We start from the raw sequence: 6,983 nt of genomic DNA, 5'->3' as shown, positions 1-6,983 counted from the left end.
GTAAAGCTGTTATTTCTTCTGGAATGTGCAGTGTCCAGGATTTTAACCATGTTTTTGTTACTTTCACCAGGGGAGCATTGATGTTTTTGTTTCCTTCAATCGAAGTGCTTATTTCAATCAGTGCTTCATCCTCTTCTTAGCAAGCTGGACCTAAATTCTACAACACTTTATCCTAGTTTCTGCAACGTTCCCACACAGCAGACCGGAAGTTCTTGACAGAATTAAGTATATTTAAAAACAAACTAGGTTCTAGTGATTTGAAGAGATACAAAAGCAATCTCTTCCTTGTACTTATTTAGATATTAAGTAAAATGCATGTGATGCTGTCCCAGAATTATCCATGTTCAGTGTGCTGGAGATGTTTGTCCTGAAAATGCATAGCTTATTCTAGAAGTTTCAATAGCTAGGTAATAGCCACTGGGGCTTTTGGCTCCCAAGAAGGAGTGGGGAAGTCTTTGTGATTTGGCATTCGGAATGCAGTTAATACTTTTGGTACTGAGGAAAAGAGAAATCTCCCCTTCTCTGTGTGCTCCCCCTCCATCCCACTTTGTACAAAAGCAGAAATCACTTCCAATTTGTGAGGAAAGAGGTGCTTGGATTCCTCATTGTCCATGGATTCCTCATTGTCCATGCTATCAGATAGCTGCAACACACCTTGGAAACATTGGGAGGAGAATTTTTTCCCCTTTAAATGAAGGATTAAAATCTGGAATGCAACTAGGCTGCAAAATCAGAGAATAAGCAGATTATGTGCTGATTTGCATGGCCACAGAATTGTGTTTACATACACAGCTTTAGTCAGTGGTTAATAGTCATGTTAACCCATATAGTGTTAGTTGCCTTTTACTAATTCCCCATGTAAATACCAAAACCGATGAATGTTGTGAATTTTAAAGCTTGATTTGACTAAAGTCATCATTATATGGCTAGCCTCACCTCTCTCCCATTTCTGGTCTCTGAATGCACTCCGTCAGGTGTCAGGCCTCATGCCTTTACTTATCCTAGAGTGTAATTCTGTAATTTTCCCACTCATAGTCTGGACCCAGGACTACAGTATTCTGCAGGTCCAACTGAATTTGGACACTGGAGTTCCAACTTTCGGGAGTCTGTGACCAGTGATAAACTATAATTAGACAGCCTTCTTAAAACGAAATAATTTTGTTTTTAGCAATATGCTTCTTCTTTGAGTAGTGTCCCTATGGGTGCTCCTACTTCAGGTGCACATGCACCTCTTAAGGCCTTGATCGGAGATTTTTCTTTAGTGTCCATATGTCCTGCATATGTTCCCTATGTCTCCTCATATTGGACACCAAGGCTATATAAGAGTGCGGGAGGCAAACTGCCCTCAATTCCTTGTCAACCTCTGCCTGAGATGGAGCCTTAACGTGTCCACCTTGAGTGTGCCTCAGCTGTCTTTTATTCTGCATTTCTATAGTTCATTAGGATCAGGTAGTACAGTAAGTTGTTAGTGATAGTTATAGTTAGAGGTAAGTAGTAAGAGGATTGTTTTGTTTCTCTCTCACCTCAGGGAGCCTTATTTTCCTGGCCAGGCATTGCCTGGCTCGCCAGGTTTTAAACACTGCCCTTCTCCTGCCTAGAGGTTATAATTGTTAGCAACGGCCACTCCAAGTGTGTCAGTTGCTTTGGGGGAGTCCCATGTCTCTCAAAAGTGCCACTTCTGCCTGGCCCTCAAATCCAGGGCAAGGAAAAACAGGAATGTGAAACTCAGGACTATTGATGATGGAATGCTTCCTTTGACCAGCTTCTGAGGCAGGTCAGGAGGACCCCTGTAGATCTGTCTCAACATATACAGCACCTCTTCAACCTTGGAGAAGGCTTCCCCTAAGAAAGGAAAGACCTTGGAGGCTTCAGAGAAGACCTCCAAAAAGAGGAGCATGTAGACCAGGGGTAGGCAACCTATGGCACGTGTGCCGAAGGCGGCACGTGAGCTGATTTTCAGTGGCACTTACACTGCCCAGGTCCTGGCTACCGGTCCGGGGGTCTCTGCATTTTAATTTAATTTTTAAATGAAGCTTCTTAAACATTTTAAACCCCTTATTTACTTTACATACAACAATAGTTTAGTTATATATTATAGACTTATAGAACGAGACCTTCTAAAAATGTTAAAATGTGTGACTGGCACGCGAAACCTTAAATTAGAGTGAATAAATGAAGACTCGGCACACCACTGCTGAAAGGTTGCTGACCCCTGATGTAGACTCATCGTAAGGAGCCAGCACCGAAAAAGCTCAGCTCCCCTGTGATAATTATGGTCTCTGAAGCCTCAGCCTCTTGGCTCAGTACTGTTGAGTCAAATGACTCCTCCTCCAGTACTGGCAGGGCCAGAAAGTCCCAAAACTAACAGCTCCAACAGGGCCTCAGTACCTTCTACCAGGGACAACGATGGCAAGCATAACCACGAGAGCTCTACATAGATACAGAATTTGTATCCGCATCTGATCTGTGATCCACAAAAATGGTCTGTGGATATAAAGCGGATATCTGCAGATTTGAAGGGCTCTACTAAGCATGCAACGATACCAGACACCATGGGAACCTGCATCTGCACACCCCCCATTACAACAATATTAGCTTTGTCTGCTGCATCCTTGGCTCCCACATCAGTACTGATCCCCTACATGGTACCACAAGAATTCTGCTACACTAAGGATCTGTCTGTAATGGATGAACCAGCCTCCCAACTTCTCCTGGGTATCCAAGCATCTCTCGTTACTGAGACTCTGATCTCCAGACTGCCAACTTCCTCCAGTACCACAGAACTCGCCACCCTTTTCTGCAGGTGCTTCTGCATTGGATGATCTTGAGGAGGATGAATGAGACTTCCAGTTACAGAAGATACAATTTATAGACATGTCTTTGGACTCGTTGACAGCCAGGGCCCACTTTCCCTTAGACAGATTCCTAACTTTGTCAAGTGTGGTGTGGGTAATTCAGGAGAGCTCTCGGACCACAATAAGGAACTGTCTTCAGTTCCTGGAACACACATCAGCTTGCACCTTTGTGACTGATCATGCAAGGCTGTGCCTCCACAGCTTCCAGAGCTGGCTCAGAATGACCTATTCTCCAGTCAGATGCACCTTGGACAGAGAGATGATGGTTTTTGAACAAGTGAGGAATTCCCCAGACTTGTGAAAAGATCAACTCGACATCTGTGCAGGTGTTCCTTTGTTGCTCACCTCCATCCATACCTTTAACTATAGATGCATCACTGTTGGAATGATGCAGTACTTTGATTTGTAAGTATTTGCAACATTTCTGAAAAATGAATTCTGCATTTGAGTCTAAACCTGCTGCCGTAAAGTCAGTTGCTCTTGACTTAAATGAGGGCAGGAGCAGCCCCCTATTCGGTTACGTCTCTATCTTCACACTCAGTAACAGCTTATGCACCATTTGGCAGTGGTCACTCCTGAAATGTTATGCGTTTCATGCTCCTTGTTTTTGTATCCCTGCATCCACTGGTGGAATCATAATTACCTTAAACGTGTCCTTTTTTTCAGAAGATCCCTTTCTGGTCATCAGGTGGCAGCATGAATTCCAGTTAGTGCATTTTTTTCCTATTTACTCTAATTTTAGTAATTGGAAAAGATAATTTCATGGCTTTGGCTATACAGTAACTGAGCTCGAAGCCTAACGAATGCTCAAGAGGCAGACCTGATTTACAAGAACCCCTTACACTGACTGTGGAGGTGAGAATGGCAGCATTGTCCTACTCCAATCCTGATTGAATTGGGGCCCACCCACAGGCTTGTGTGTGGGTGAACACAGATACCCTGGCAGCAAAATCTTCAAACAGGACAGGGTTACAATTACAGGCAGCCAAGATGACTTCTGGGCCAGGTCGGTAGCCCCCATCCCATGGGAGTTCCCCCGCCATCATTCACATCATGAGGCAAATAAGCTCAAATAGCTCCAGTACCAGGAGACAGACCTGTGATTGGAAAAGTTTGTGAGGCTGGGAAGGGCTTATGCTCTCTGTGGCCACAGGTGTTTGTGGTAGATGAATCAGAGAATACGGGAGGGTTAAGGAGGGTGACCTTGTTTGTGCATGAATAGCTAGCTAGGTGATGTGGGGCTTATTGATTGATTGTGCTTAATGTTTTGTGTACATTTAAAAAAAAAAACCCACCTCCACAGTAATCACCTATGCCTATCCAGGGGCCTATCAGACTCACCTGCTTCTGTGCAGCATGGAATTTGTGAGAATTGAGCTAGGAGCCTGGCATACCTGAGTTAGCATCCCCTTTCGGTGCCTCCATAAAATGTGGATAATATTTAACCGCCTCATAACCGTGTTATGAGGATTCATTAGCTAATATTTACTTCTAAGATTCATAGTACTATAAAAGTTGCTGAGTATTTTCCTGGTTGACGTTATATAAGCTTATCTCTCTCAAGGCTGTGTTAAATCAAAACTCCATTTTATGTAATGTAGGCCCTCATTAATTATTACTCTCCCTCCTTGTGGATTTGATGTCTCTTCACACATTATACATAGAATCAGCCTCTCATATTATGAAAACTATGTATTATTTTGATCTATGATCTCTGAACCTGTCTGAATTTTCAGTTGCTTAAGTTAGTGAAATGTGTTCATTATGGTACCTGAAAAATATTACACTAATCCTGACATTGTCACCTGGGGTAACTTTACGTAAGGACTCCTCACATAGCGTCTATACTCGGGCAATACCTCTGCTTGTGTGGCTTTTTTGCATTATAAATAGTACCGTGAACCATGCACCAAGTTGGGAGAATCAGTAAGGGCAACTGAGTCCATCCAGACTCTAACACTGTCATCACCGCAGCTTCCATTGCAATTTATTTTAATGACCAGAATCCTTTCATTTGAACGGTTCCAAGTGCCAGCAGTGGAGGTTGTGCTGCGGACCACTGGCAGGTTCCTGAGGTGAAGGAGTTAATTTGTTTGGTGAGGATGGAATCTGAGATTCTAGTGCTCCACCGCAGGATTTGGCTTCCCAGAGGATGCCGTTTATTGTTTCTTGAATGACACCCAGTGCTGATGTCTGAATTTTGCCTGATAAGCCGCTGGCAGAATCTATAGTTCCCTGAGTGGAAAAAGTGCACCCAAGTATGTTAATTCTCTGTTTGTTGCTTCTTTGTCTAATCTTGTGTGTAAAAACTGGAAACACTGACCATTGAAGATGCCTTGTTCTTTGAGTCCATTTCTTCTGCAACAGCATTTCTGAAACACTGGTCTTGTTTGCTTCTACCTCTATCGCCTCCCTCTTAATCATAAGAGCAGTGTGACTCAGAATGACTACAGTCACTTATTATTTCTGTATTTCTAGTCCATTACCGTAGCATAGCAAAGCAGTCCTGCTATTTGGTTAGCCTTTTCCCTTCCATATGAAAGAGGTCATCGGTACCCGATAGTGCTTCTAAAGTCATGGTTTTCATTAACTACAGTTTCTTATATTGAGTTTACAGCAGAGGGCTCTGTTCAGGATATGGGTATAATGGTTTAGAAAAGGCAAACTAGTAATTCCTCTGGAATTCCCTTGATACTTTCCCTTCTCGGCCAAAGTTATTCCCATCACAAGTGCTACCTATTTGCAACTTCAGCATCCATGTTCATGTCCTATCTTGTATCCTTGTGACTCACTGATGGATTTTCCCTGTGCCCCCATTGCATGTGTTTGTAGCTTTCTTTACTAATCCCCAAAGAGTGTGTAGCATCACTGCCAGTGTTGTCTATAGTCACATTTGGCACAGACTTCTCTACCACATGCCTCAACTCCACGTCTGTTCAGCAATTCATTGTTTATGATGCATCAGAAAAGCCCTAAGAAACTTAACCTGTCTCCCTTGTGGTACAGCTGATTTGTCTTGGACTGGGACAAGAGGTCTTTATACACTGGGTCGGTGGTTCCTGGGGTCTGAACAGCTCACTCTGGAGAACCAGACAAACATGCTTCCTGGAGACACTGAGTGTACAGCCTGAGATGAGGTTATTAGGAGCAGGTCAAACAAACATCTGTCTGAGACGATCTCGACCAGTGATACTCACACTGAAGCTCTCTAGTTGCAAGTGGCTCTTTAATGTGTCTCCTGCTGCTCTTTGCAGCACATATTAAGACACTGTGTGATTTAGTTATTAACCAGTCTAAGTTATTAACCTATTGTAGTTGATAAAATACTTGCTCAGTCATTTTGCTGTGAGAATTCTATAGACACACTAAATATTTCCCTGTCAGACTGTTTCAATAGGACTATATAGTACTAGAGTAAATGAAACAATGAAATTCATGCCACTGTAGCTCTTTTGGGTGATGCTGATTACTAATTTGGCTCCTGAACCACTGAGTATCACTGACCTAGATAATATTTAGTCCTGCATCAGTGGAGGGGACTGGACTAGATGACCTACTGCAGTCCCACGTTTCTGTTATTTCAGGATGGTACATGTCCTCAGCTCCCCTTGAAGTTAAGCTAAAGTAATAACATTATTATTGACTATTCCTACAAAGGCTCATTATGTAAATTAATATCCAGGGCCGCTCTCACCTAAGTACGTCAACTTCACCATCTTTTGTGCAATCACTTTTAAATAACTTGTCATCTCTACATGGTCTTTTCCTGCCCCCTCTATACATAAACTGAGAGGTAACCCATTATATGCGGGGGGAAAGAAGGTTTAATTTCCAAAATGTTCTTTTACACAGCTCAAGGTATGGTATATAGACCTTTCATAAATAAACAATGTAAGATTTTTGTGAAAGAACCAAGCAGAGTCCTACTGGGCCCTAGGTAGGGAACATTCAGCTTTTTTTTTCAAAGTAGACAGATGATATTTGGAGGTCAAAGAGAGAACTTGTTTCTTTTCCAGCATGAGACAAGACAGACATGTATAAATTCTTCCAAACTATAAAAATCAAAGCTGAACTTCAGTTTCTTGCAAAACAAAAATCAAGTATATTTGTCTAACACGTGTCTATAGA

Source organism: Chrysemys picta, chromosome 9, assembly GCF_011386835.1.
Source record: "Chrysemys picta bellii isolate R12L10 chromosome 9, ASM1138683v2, whole genome shotgun sequence".
Taxonomy (NCBI): Eukaryota; Metazoa; Chordata; order Testudines; family Emydidae; genus Chrysemys; species Chrysemys picta.
Note: the sequence above shows the minus strand (reverse complement) of the source record.